General features: G+C 41.2%; 1 long non-coding RNA gene across 1 annotated transcript; it reads right to left on the bottom strand.

Annotated features, from left to right (window-relative positions):
- Positions 1-7,231: 7,231 nt before the first annotated feature.
- Positions 7,232-10,771, bottom strand: LOC127063502 (uncharacterized). Its single transcript, XR_007781394.1, has 3 exons — positions 10,635-10,771; positions 7,832-8,301; positions 7,232-7,743 (listed from the first exon to the last, which is right to left on the bottom strand). It is a non-coding gene; the product is annotated as an uncharacterized LOC127063502 (long non-coding RNA).
- Positions 10,772-14,220: the final 3,449 nt, after the last annotated feature.

Raw genomic sequence — 14,220 nt, 5'->3', positions numbered from 1 at the left:
GTAGACAGGGAAGCACCGTGTTGATTCTATATTTTCTTAAGATACGATTTAGAGATCCAAACTTGTAACTATGTCACAGCTTGACCTAAGAATGCTTTTATCGCTTCTCGTAAATGTCAAATAATAATTTAATGATACGACGTATGTTGTTATTGTTAGCTTTCTTCTTTCTATCTTTCTATTAGTTTTATCGATTGAGGTTGTCACTTCGATTCACCGTAAAATTATATCGCCGACGTAATTATGTATAGATTATGGCTACGCAAATAATCTCTTTTAATTCAGTTTACATGCTACGTCATTTTTTACTTCTCGTTAATGTTTTTCACGATAATCGAATATTTTATCTTTTTTATCAAATGGATAAAAATTTTATGAATATTCTCGTCTTGCAGAAATATTCTTTAAGACTGTAACGAAGGCATTGAGATTGCTTGAACAGGACATTGCAACGGCGGTGGCGGCAATTATCGTATAATACGGTATGGGATGCTGTACGCTTTGGTACACGCGAATTAAACGACGGTTATTGCACGACGAGACGAGCGTCGAAAGTTTATCGTTCGTCTTAAATGCGCATCTTTCGTGCGCTAGAGCTCGTGCACGCACGGTCGCGCGAACTTTGAATCGACCGCCATACCCTCAAAAACGACTCTACTCGTATTTTCTTATCGCTCTTATTATATGTCCCGTTTTAATAATTAACGAGTATAAGCCACGAAATTTATTAATTTATTAAATTTAATTATTGTAATAATTTTTAATTACAACGTCTAAGGAATATAAGGACTTTATTATAAAATTATATCGTACATTGACAATATCATTTATATCTTCGATTTGACGGTGTAGATATAAATGTATATATAAATATAATACTTTCTGTCAAAGCTGATATGTTGAATTTATCGCAATAAAAGAATAGAAAGCGATCAGCTTAGAACAGAACGTAGCGAGACAGTCACCTTGTAATGATTTTACAAGAGACATCATTTTAAATACATAAATTTATCTATCGAAAACTGTGTAGCTTGATCTTAAACCTTTTATTTTATTCATGATTCACAAATTAATCGGAAATGAAATAGAAATATCCCATAGTAAGAATATCAGAAAGCATGATTATCGAAAATCAAGAAACTGTCAATTTTAAGGATACATCTGTCAAATAATTCAAACATTTTTAATGAATCTATAAAAAAAAAACAAATATTTGATTAAACAAAATTTGAAAGAAAATTTCGAGACTCTTTAAATATTTGAGGTACCGAGCAAGTCATTCGATTTATTCAGAGCGTTCGATTTAGCCCAGTTTCGAAGGAGTTTCGCAGGATGCAAATGGACCGAGAGGTTGAAAGGCGTTAAAGGTTAAACCGCGCGATATCGTACAGAGGGAATAATTGGAAGCGTCTCGCTCGAGTCGAAAACCGCAGAATACATTTGGACGAACTCGTGGATGAGTGGCGAGCTTTCGAGTCTCTAGATACGCTCGGTGGCCCGACGAGGCCGACGAATCTCTGCCGGTACTGCCGGCTTTGGAATTCGCGCGTGGTTCGGCTAGAGATATAGTAGCTGGCCAACAATGGAACTGGGAATAGAGAGTAAAAGAGAGAGAGAGAGAGAGAGAGGGAGAGAAAGAGAGATACTCGTGCAACGAGAGGACTCTGCAAGTGGTCCCACATTCCAGCGACGTCGAATCGACGATCGGCAAGAGTGCCAAGGGGTAAAAGAGGGTGAGAGAACTCGAAATGCGAACGCTTATAGAGAAACGAGACAACGGAAGAGACCACGAGTGCGGCTTCGCGCTACCGTATGCATACCATGCATCTCTCTCTCTCTCTCTAGCTTTCATTCTAATCCTTCTCTCTTCTCTCTCTCTCTCTCTTTCTTTCTCTCTCTCTCTCTCTCTCTCCCTCTATTTGATCGTAGTCTCTTTGGACTAACGGATCGGCCAATTTTCGGGATATGTTAAGACCCTCCACAATGTTATCCTGTCGAAAGCAACCCCCCCTTCCTCTCTCTTTCTCTCTCTCTTCGTCCACATTGGAATATGACACCACGAGGCGAACCTTTCGAAAGCGGCGTACATTATCAAGTCACCGAATCGTATTCCATGTTTCAATGCGTGCTTCCCAAAACCAAATTCTCATCCCTCCCAAGCTGGTAGAGTAGTAACATTTTGCCTCCGACTATTCGATAGAGAACTACACGAAGAACGCGTCATTTCGTTTATGGATGTTTCTGAAGCTCGTTGGTATGTAGCTACGTAGATAGATGCACAGATATGATGATGATGTTAGATCGAAGGGTCTTAGATATTTTATAATCTTTTGTTAGAACTTTTCTAATCTTGTGATATCGATCGAGGTTTATTAATAGATATAATGTATCAATATCAAATCTCTGGAAATGATGTCATTTTATTTTCATCTATCGTAATATATTCATAATATATTCATAATATATTCATAATATATATATATATATATATATATATATATATATATATATATATTATTGATCATTCTATTTACATTATATTTACATATAACGGGTAAAAATGTACAAGAGTTGTAAGTACGGATTCTAGTTATCCTTGAATAAAATAGAAGATCAATCGTGTAAAGAAAATTTTGGGACAATTGAGAAATAACATAACAAATATGTAAAACGAATGTTACGTTAAATAGATCAAAAATAAATCATCTATTTGATTTTTTGCCATATATTAAAACGCTTAATATCACAAATTATAGTTGATATAACTCAACATATTTAATATAACTTAATATGATATAAATATAACAAGGGTAAGAGTGTATTATTACCTATAAGAATCTTTCTATCTTTACGCGCGTACTTCGACATGGCTTGATCGAAGGAAAGAATCGAAAGGAAGAATGGAAGGCTCGCAAACGATCATCGATCGTCGAGTCAGAGCACGAATTTCGATCGAAACGGGGCGGTGACGACGAACCCTTTTGGCCGTGCATGTTACCAATGTACGCCGATGAGAAAGAAAGAGACAGAGCGAGGGAGAAAGAGGAGTGGAAGCGGCTTCGATGAACAGAGGGCCGTATTGTTTGTCGCGAGAGGCATTCCCCGATGTCGGCCGTCACCGGAAACATTCATTACGGCGCGTCCCCCGCCAGGAATCACTAATGTATTCGACGTCAACGACGTGGACGTTCGTCCTGTTGCCAGGCTTTCAAGGACCACGGCGCTACGCGGAATCGGGAATTCATATTAGGATAAAAAAGTTGGGACCGCCGGACCCGCACAGGTCTTGTTACACGACAAAGAGAAAAAGAAAGAGGGAGAGAGAGAGAGAGAGAGAGAGAGAGAGAGAGAAAGGTTAGAGAAACGCAAAACTTTTGATCCTTCTCTGCGTTCCTTTCCACGTTCCATCGCATTGACTTCGATTTTGTCCGAATCTTCGTCATCGCTACTTCGCTCCTATCTTTTTTTCCCCTTCATTTCTTTCACTTTCATTCCTTCACAGGCAACTGCGATATTATGCAAGGATACTGGTTAGATACGCAATAACGAGCGCATTTTAAATAGGCTGTTAAAATATTCATACACGTAGATATGGTTTTATGAAATAATTAGGAGTAGGCGGTTTCAATAAAAACAACGTGTAATTTAATAGACATTTTACGATAGTTGAATCTATAATAATTGTGTAACATATGATTATTTAAAATACTATAATATACATATCTTGAAATAATACGTATTTAAAAGATTCTAGTGAACGATATATAATTATTATGGAGAATATTTAGATTGTTCTCTGCATTACCTTGCCACGTTTAAATTATAACAGTATCTTGACAATATCTTGACAGTATCTTAACAGCAGATATCTTGACGACCTCTTCGCAACAGGTTCAAATACAAGCTGAATAATGCGATATTACGATGCAATCTCCTACGTCCTATATCCTACAGATGACCTTTAGTAATAACGATCCGTAATTATTTATTTGGTATGACTCATAATGATCATTACTTTTGGTATGACTCAACCAACGCAATACGCCACAGAAAAAATGTCAATACGATGAGAGATTTTCGTAGTAAAATCCTTCGATGAAAACAATGGATGTTTTCTCTCGATGTTTACTTCTTAGAACATTGGAAATATCATGCGTAGAGTTTAGTTTGTCCCTGGCAACTCGCGGTAGCTGTAGTTTATTTGCTCATTCGGGCGCGGACGCACGAGCTCGCCATCCAATCGTCCTCGTTTCGTCCTCGTTGTCGTAGCACCTCGGCTGAAACCTCGTAAAGCCAGAAACGACCAATTAAACGAAACGAGGAGCGCACTGATGCATTCTCTGGCTGGTTGCCTGCCTGCCGGCATTACCTACAGGTTATACGACTCGCGGAATTACCCTCAAATTACACAGTTGGTACCGATGTGTGCACTTCGCCTTTCCTCTCCTTTCCTCTTCCTCTCGTGTCCTCTCTTCCCTTCTTCGTATACTTACGCGTTGGAATAACAACCGCTTCGCTAAGGTATAACAACATAGCCACCATCACCACCGAACATACACAATTTTCACTGTATTCTCTCCTGCCATCCCTTCTCCTTTTCCTACGATCGAAGTTTGCACGAAGAAGAAAAAGAGGGAGGTAAGAAGAAACTGGACGATGGTGAAAACAGGACGATGAACGGTGCAAGGGTATACTTGTCGGTCGATTCCTGATGAGTGATCAGCCACGAAGAAAGTGATGGGTACAAGAGCATTCGCGCACTTCCGAGCACCTATTCTTCGATTTGACTGGTCGATTTAACGCGAGAACGTTCCAAGAAGTCATAAAGCATGTTCGGCATGCTTCGAGAGTCTCGACTTTGGTCGTTTCTCTTCGTCGTGAAGAGACTAAAAAGAGGTAAGTATACAAGAATGATAAGAGGTATTACGCACTTAGAGTCGATTTTATATTCCAATTAATTTTCACTTGCGATAATAATTATAATGAAATATTTTCGTCTTTAAAAAGAACGTTTTTATGATGTAGAAAAAGAGATAATAATCAGACTAAAGGCAAACAGATATATCGTTTCCATTATAAGGGATCAGGAGAGTAATTATTCATAATGTAATCCGTATAATAATCTATTTGGTTGTTTTGATAAACGATCTTTAATGTTACAATGTAGCGACAATTATTAGGACGTAATGGAAAGAATATGTAAGTCTGTATATTAATCCATAAACATTCGATTCGAGTATTATGACTTATGGCTCATTAGCATATCATAAAATGAAAATAATGATATTAAATGCATGGAAACTAAATGGATCGTATTTCTCTAAGGACGGAGCAATGACGAAACGACAACGACAACGACATGTTGGGAGACGATCATTCAGGCATATCGCGAGAACCCGTTGTCGATTAGTTATCGTAGGAGAATCGATCGACTCGTTGACAACGCGTACGTGCAAATTACGATCTGCGTATCGGGAAAGAGTACGAGTGAAGGAAGTCATAAACAAAAAGCAATGAGAGCACATTAACATGCAGAGCAATGGTAGCTGGCTGACTTTAATAGGATCACCAATAAATCATCGTCGTCGCCCCTAACGGACGCATAAACTCCGATTCTCGTCGACTCTTCGCCGAGTAGCGATTAATTGTAGATTTAATGATTCGTTGGTGATAAAACTAATCTCATGTATGCAGCATGGAGTTGGTTCCACGAAAGAGGATATCCGTAGTGAGATGTACATACTTACATATGTATTACGTACGTATTACATTTAAATTATGATCTTTGATAGAAAAAGGGGAAGAGAAAAAGAGAGAGAGAGAGAGAGAGAGAGAGAGAGAGAGAGAGAATGAGAGAGAGAGAGAGAGAGAGAGAGAGAGAGAGGGGGGATAAGTATTATATTCCAAAAGTTTATAAACTTTTTTTGAAACGGAGATGTTCCTTTCAAAAGATAAACATATCGTACGACTATATCATATCAACAAAGACGTCTTTCAAGATATTTCCAAGTATCGTAGGAAAATATTCGATGCCAAATACAATCGAGGATAATAGCGTGATATTTATTGTACGACATTGACTTTAGTTATCTAACAAATACGTAGACATTCGAAAGGAGCACTTTAACGAGGAAACACGGATATTGATATTTCTCGAATAAGAAATAAGAGATCTCAAATTCGAAACATTTTTAAGAAATTTTCAGTAGAGAATTTAGCAATAAGGAATAATTATATTACTAACAATTGTATTACGTTACAAAATTTAAATAATAGATATATTTATCCGATATCACGCTTTAAAATTATTCGGAGGGAAGATATCAACGTATTTTAATCCGCATAGTCTGTAACATAGATTTATACTTTAGCCCATAGATACAATGTATAAGATTCCGTTTCGTGGTGGCTAGCGAAAGGAACGAAGTCGATGGCTTTCTCGAAGCGTCTCTATGTAAGTACGTTGGTCATCGATCATGCCGCGGAGCTCTTACCATCGTCGTCGTGATATCGCCTGTACACACCCGCTCCCTTACAAATACATGTGCGTTGAATACGCATAAGAGAACGCATTCTACGTAACACGTAGATACGTAGAATATACCTATGTATATATGAACGTAGGAAACGCGAGCAGAGGGTTTAATATTGCTAGCCGAGATAGAAGCAATAAATGCTTGTCAAGTAAATCAGGATGAAGCACCATCGAGGAGCGCGTAATGGCCGCATTAAGTGAATAACTCACGGTTGCAGTGTCAGAGCCCGGGCGCAGTGTGAAGTGTGCGTTGGACTGTTAGGAACGGTTAGGGGTGATAGCGATGCCATCAAACAGCTTTACGGCGTTAAGTGCTGCTGAGACCGGTCGCTGAGGCATTACCAACCTAATTTCTGCCAAATACCAGGCGTATGTCTGAGCTGCCGTTTCTCGGCATCTCCATGTAGCCTCGAGGATATTTTCATTCGATTCGTTAAAAGTAAGAGAGAGACAGAGAGAAGGAGAAAAAACGAAAAAGAGAAAAGGCGAGAGAGAAATCAATTTCCAACGATTTAGAAGGAAATATATTCTCGATGTAATCCCTTTTCCTCGCCGATTTCTCTTCATCTTTCTCTTTCTCCTTTCCCTTTCTTTTCATTTCATGTCGATGCAAAAGACGAAGCGCATTTACACTGCATTCGTATATCGCTCCCCCATTCGAAACGCATTTCGATGTTTATGACGCGTCCGTAATGACTCACAAGTACCGTAACCGGCGAAGTCCCGGTGAAATTACGCGAGTGAAAAAGAAAAATAAGAAAAAGGAGAAGCGATAAAATTGAAGATATGTGTGAAATCATTTTAGAAATCACGTGCGTACGTACCTTATCGAAGTAGAGGAATGTTCGATGTATTTGAGTAAAATTTGTCGAGTCGAATTCGAAACTACGTAGGTGTTGCATAAATTACGCAGAATCAAGTAATTCGATTAAAATTTGCATGATTATTTTAGCGACTTTTTTAAAACTCTTTATTTTATCTATGATCGTTCCATTCGCTTACGAGCTCTCTCTCCTTCTCTCTTTTTTTGTATATCATTAAATAATATAGTAGAAATGTGTCCTTCCTTCTTCCATATTTAAGAAGTTCGAACGACAGCGAATGAATTCGCGGACCGGTTGCTATAAAATTTATGATTGTACGTCCAACAGTTCTATCGAAAAAGTGCCGAGAGTTTCACGAAGTCGAAGCTGTCAACATAGTGTCGGCTAAAAATATTTGCACTCACTTAAACTTAAATATTAAAAAGAAAATAGTTTGCGAGAATAGTAGACGGAAAGATTGACCGATACTCACTCGTCTCGTTCGTTTCAGATAACTACCGACATTCTCGCACGAGTGATACTTCGTTTGCCCTTTCGATCTGTCTTTTCACCTTTGTCCAGCTCTTCTCTTCTTTCCTTTTACGATGTATTTTATAATGTAGTCGGCGAATAACCGAGTATCGCTTATTTCTCTTCGTGTCGCTTCGTATATTCTCATCGGAATAAGCCCTCTTGCACTATTAGTCGGTGCATCGGCTAACACATGTAACTTTTTGCGTTTCTGTCGTCGTACTCCTCTTTTCCTCCTCTTTCTCCATCCGCTCAACCTCGTCGTCGTTTTCGTCGTTGTCGTTATTGGCTGCTATCTGTACTTGCTAGATAAGGTCTCCTTCGTAGAAATTCAGTACCGTTTCTGAGAACATTACAGACTCTTGAATACTTCTTCGTTTGAGTGCGCTCGTCGTTCTTCTTCCTTCCCCTTTTACGCGACTTCGTTGGCTTCTATTTTCCAAAGCAAGCAATGATTACCGTGGAAATAAATGCCGGGAGGATCATTTTTAAAAGGAAAAGACAATTTATCTAGAGACGTTACGTTTGATTCGAGATAGATGAGAAGGCATAAAAAATAGTTAAGTAGAGACTTCGTCGAGCGCTAACGATATTTTGTTTTTTTATTATTCTATTTTTTTTTTTCTATTAGTTGCTCCACGAGTTTCATTTCGAACGTTTATTGGCATTCACGTTTTACCTTATTTTTCATAACGATAGCTCAGTCGCCGTTTAACGTTACCAACGTATTAATCTGTCGTAACAGCTTACCTTATATCGCAATTGCAATTTATATAAATTTCTTTTTCCATAATATCACGATAGGTATGGAATTTTCTTCGTGCGTATATAAACTTACGATCCTACCTACTTTTTTTTTACAATCCTCTTAATGTCTCCATTCCGATGCAATTATAGGAATATTCCATCAAATTTATGCAGCGTTCGCGTCACGTCATCGCGATATTTTTACGCTCGTTATATTTCCTACAGCTGATATCATCGTCGTCGTCATTTTCTTCCATTTTTTATTCAGTTTGCATTTAATAATAAAACGTATAAAGTATATACATAGAATCGAGAATTTTTTATCCGATTTCGTTATGTTACCATGAAAGTCGTTTAAGCGAAAAATAATAGCGATCGAGGCAAGAAAAATGTCCTCTAAAAGAGAATAATTTATGAAGGTCCTTCGAAGAGAATTTGGAAGATCAATGAGAAAGTGCGATTTGAACGGCATCGACCTTCGGTTAGAAAGAACAAAAGAATGCCGGCAGTGAGGTCACTTAGGTATTGGCAAACGCGTGCCGTGCACGCAATAACGCCTTCTACGTTCCGCAGCCATAAATAACATTCAGAAAGATCACTGAGGCTAGATTAAAGCGATCCGTTACGTACGAAACACCGGTCGGAAAGAAAATTTGAATAATATCGAACATTAGCGAGCAGCGTAGCTTTACACGAAAGCCGCGAGGATGGTGCATCGAGTCGCATCGTTCTTATACCTCCATTCTACTTTTTTCCCTCTATCTTTCTTTTCTTTCCTTTTCTTATCCTCTCGTCGCCCTTCTCTCTTCCCTTCACCGCTGAGTGCCTCATGGTATCAGTGACACGGAAAACATGGCAGTTCGACGGCGCGCAGAGAGAAGTCGATGTAGCAGGAAAACAAGCGTAAGAGCGCAGGAACCGTGGAATATATTTATAGCCGCCTCGAGCTATTAAGATAATTTATCGGGGCCATTACCGAACAAACGAGAGCATTAATCTATTCTAGCTTCATAAAGAGAACTTCGTCGACGATTTTGTAGCCCGCGCGCCAAACGAGCACTTCGGAGTAAATTGATGGATCCCCCTGACCTGACGGAGGACCCTCCGTAAATTGCTCGTAAATTTTTATTTATTCCACCACAAATAAAAGTCTCCGTAACAGTGGAGAGAGAAGGAAAAAAGGGGGAGAAGAAGGGAGGAGGATGGTTCTTGGTTGGACTCCTGCTAGGCGACTCTCACAAAGTGCACGCACGCACGCACGCACGCATACGCACAAATACGCACTCTCTCTCTCTCTCTCTCTCTTCCTTTTTCTTTCTCTCTCTTTTTTTTCTCGCTAGAGCTGTCTGGTGGAGTTCGTCGATCGCCGATCGCTAATAGAAGTCCGACGGTTCTCATCCATCGTGAAGCGTTGCGCCGTTGCATGACACCTCGACTTTACGATTCTCCGATATTTATGTCGACCGTTGGGTCACCGTGTCTTCCGTTTGAAACGTACTTTATGCGATCCTCGCGCGCAGCAGCCGTCGTTTTAACGAACTTTACGAGCGAAATGTGCCTGGAATGTATAACTATAATATTATAACGCCGTTCTCAATCTCGCAGTCAGTTGCCAAGATAATTTGGCGATGAAACGATGCTTAGTCCGATCTCTCATTCGATGGAGGAAGAGGGAAAAGGTGAGACGAGAAAGAGGATCGCAATAAAATCGTCATCCTTGATCTCTTTCTCAAGAGATTAGCTACCTAATCTTCCTAACGAAGTCGTCGAGAGCCAAACGTTTACCACTTTCTTAAGACACCTCTTGGAGTCGAGCATGTATTGGAAAGCAAAGATGGCCGACGAGGAAGGAAAAAAGTGGAAAGCGACGCGACAGGTGATGGATCGTGGCATCGTCGTTAACGCGTTCGTGTCGTCGTCGTCCGTGTATTCGTCTTCGGAGCTAAATCCGTTACGCAGGAAGCTCGATTATTTCTCGACGTTCCGCGTGCAACGTATACGTGCATATAGATACTTACACATATAACGGATAACGAATAACGAAAGGAAGAGGAGCGACGAATCCGCGTAAGAGAGTCGTAGGCACGTAGGCAATACATCCGCCTACGGCGACTATCCGCAACGCAACGCCGGAAAGGATCGCGTTGAATCCCAGTGGCGTGACAGGCTGCCTACGCGCGGCTGTATCTGCATTGATCAAAGCAGCAATTACTGTCATCGTAATATTACTCGGGACGTTACTCACGTCGTGGGGGCAGCGCTCGAGAGAGAAAGAGGAAGGAGGAGAATTGCGATAGCAGCGCCACGACCGAACCGCGACGAAGCCGCGACGGAGCCGCGAAAAAGCCGCGGCAGCACCGCGACAATGCCACGTTGGCACCGCACCGATCGCAGCGCCAACTTCCAAGCTCGACTTCCAGCAGCGTTTAAACGGTACGCCGTATGTGTAAGCCTTGGGCGTAGACCGGGTAATGATTTCCCGGAATCGCGTTTGATGTGGCGGGGCGTTATTGGTTTTCTCTGGAAGCACCGGCAATTTTTCACGCAGCTCGTTTCTGACCCCGACAATGATTTGCTGCCTCGCGTTTAAGAGCCGCACGAAACGGCTGCAAAGCCACTATATCGTTGGTACTCTTTCTCTTTCTCTCTCACTCCCCTTCGTGAATTTTTTTGACGTTTGTTTCCTTTTTTTGAAAATAAGATTATACTAGGCCGTTCATACAATAATTCTTTGATATTATTCCGATTGTAAATTTGGGCATCTCATAAATTTTAATGTTCTCGACAGAAGGTCATTTGTCAAAAGAATGTGTTATTAAGAAAGCTCTAGGTGACGTATAGATCTAAATCTATTAGTAATAGATTCGCTGAAAAATGTAATAATTTCGAGAACCCACATCTGTCGGGGGTAGTTCGACGTGATTTACGATCTGGAAAACATAAATATCGCTTTCTTTCCGAGTCCATGGCCGTACACATTTGGAACGGTTTGTCCAATCTCCTGAAAACTAACCACTCGCATCTCGTGACTGGACTCGAAGCGAAATGGCGAATAATAGATCAGAATAGAAGGCATGGATGGAACATTGGAAGCTGCTGATGCTAGATGATAAATTCAATTCCGTCGCCACGGAAAGAAGAAAAATCCGTGAGGGACACGTGGTCGGTCAATATACGTCAAAGTATGGTTGGAGAGGAGTGGCTTCGCTTGCTCACCGTGTGGTTTCGTGAAATTCTTGCGGAGTAAGCTTGAAAGCTGCATCTAATAATGGAATGGTCGCATAGGGGTCAGATACGTAAAAACACGCCAAAGATTTATGGAGCACCACGCTTCGCTCAGCGTGATGCTGCATGGGATCCCCTGGAAAGCTTCGTCCTCGCCCTGTTCGTCGTCTTCGATGTCGTCGTTGTCGTCACAGGACGTCAATGGCAGGTTCTCTCGGTTTCGGTTACGAACGTGCACCAACACAGGACAAAGAGAAATAATGTTACAAAAGCTGTCCTTTTTGAAATACGAGATTCATGGTTACGAAACGGGCAGGGGGTACGAATTGATTTTTCTGGGTTTTCGGTCTGTCCTTTCTACCAAAGTATCCGCTATTCGACCGTTCAAATAGAGCAAACAAACGAGAAATGTCCCTTTTCCGATATTTTTCATGCTTAACATCATCTTATCCACTCTTTTTTTGTAGATTTTACCTAAGGATGGCAACTTTGGAGATTTGCCTTCTTCGCATAGAAAGGGAAAAGTGGAAAAATTGTCCTTTGTTTGCTCTGCGAAAACTAAGAAGCACCGTTCCAATTTGAAGACAACGATATGTCTACATATAAAGAACTCGAAAAATATTCGAGTTAGAGGAATCACAAACACTTATTATTGTAGGACTGATATCTCCAAAGAGCAATAAATATTCGAGCGAACAAGAATCATATATTTGCTTCTTTGGCGAATATTGAATTACAAGTCTCTTTACTGAATATTAAATTACGAGGAGAGAGTTCGTATCAGATCTATCTCTACCATATATTTTTTTTCAAAAATCTCGAAAAGGAAGCGAAATTCTTAATCATCCTCGAGGTTTAACCCGACGACATAAACGTCCTTGTAAGAACGCGGATAGGACAGGAAGCAACCACCCCGGGGCGACGATATCTCCCAATCGACAGCGGCATTACAAGCACGAAACACGAGTTCTACTCTTGGACAACTTGCGAGGAAAGGAAAATAAAGACGGCGCGCGAAAACGAGCTTGTTAAGCGCACTTCCGCGAGCGGCATGCCGGAAGGCTGTGTGTCGAACTCGCGTCAGCTTCCTGAGAACATTGTCCGGGAGTTATGCGTTGCCAGTGTAAGCCAGCGAGCGGTTGGATTCTTAAGATTCTAGAAAGGAGCCGAGCTCGGTCTTTCGCGCCGCCATTCGCGAAGGTATCCCATCGCGTGGGTTCGCTCATACCTGTGTTCGAGGAAGTCACGAAAATATGTGGGAGGTCTTTATTCCTAAGGAGGAGAAGGAGGAGGAGGAGTAGGAGAAGGAGGACGATGCCATCGATGTCGACGACGAGGTCGACTAGAAAGAAAAGGAAGAAGATAAAAAGAAGGAGAAGGAGGAGAAGAAGAAAAAGAAGAAATACGCTCTGCTTGTAGCCACGGGCACGAAGGCAAGAGATATGCTCTCTCTTTCTCTCTTTATGTATAAAGCGCAGAGAGCTCCATCTATTTTCGCCTCTCCCTGTTCCAAGCAGAAGCGGGATGATTTATGCGAAGCGAGTGCCGCGGCTCCGCGCCGCGGGAGAATTCTCGCTTTCTGCTCTGCACCCAACCATGTCGCCAGGGTGGCGGACTGTGTCCCGGACTGTCTCCCTACGTTGTTTCTGAGCGCGCGCTCGAGCCAGCTCGCCCCACGCACACTAACCTCTCTTCTTTCTCGACATCGGAGAGACGATTACGATGCATCTTTCTTAAATGACGTGCGACTACCGACCTTCGCTCTTTTTTCCATCTTCCTTCGCACTCTTTCTCTTGTGCGCTAGCTCGCCTCCCTCTTTCTTTATTTTTTTTCTCTTTCCTCTTTCATACGCAGGGGGAAAGGAAACTAATCAAAGAGCAACGGCGTAGTCTCTTCAAAGTTATACATACTCCGAACGACACCCAGAGGGATGATCTTTGAAAAATATTTTTCCGGATGAGAAGAAATTAGTGGAGCTGGATTAACTGGGTAATTACCTTTACTAGAAATTTTGTCAGCGAAGGAACGATCGTCATTCGAAATCCAGGATTAATCCTAAACGATACGATTCAAGGAAGAAATGACAATGAGCTTTTTCTTTCGTAATATTATGTCAATTACGTAAAATGCTTGCCCGTGCGAAATGTGGAAGACCCGTTTGTCGCAATAATGGATCACTCATTAACGATCTACAAGAGATGTGCCAACACAGGCACGTACGTGAGAGAGTTTAAAGTTTTCGTAGATGTGCGTGCGCGTGGCGCTTGTATCGTACCACGGGCTATCTTTGGAAAGAGAAGCGTTCTAAATTACCTTCGATGAGTAGACCGGTAACAAAGGCACGTGTTTTGCTTCTTCACTCCGGCTCCATTTATCTC

This window comes from Vespula vulgaris, chromosome 4, assembly GCF_905475345.1.
Source record: "Vespula vulgaris chromosome 4, iyVesVulg1.1, whole genome shotgun sequence".
Lineage (NCBI taxonomy): Eukaryota > Metazoa > Arthropoda > Insecta > Hymenoptera > Vespidae > Vespula > Vespula vulgaris.
Note: the sequence above shows the minus strand (reverse complement) of the source record. Positions and strands in the feature narration are given on the sequence as shown.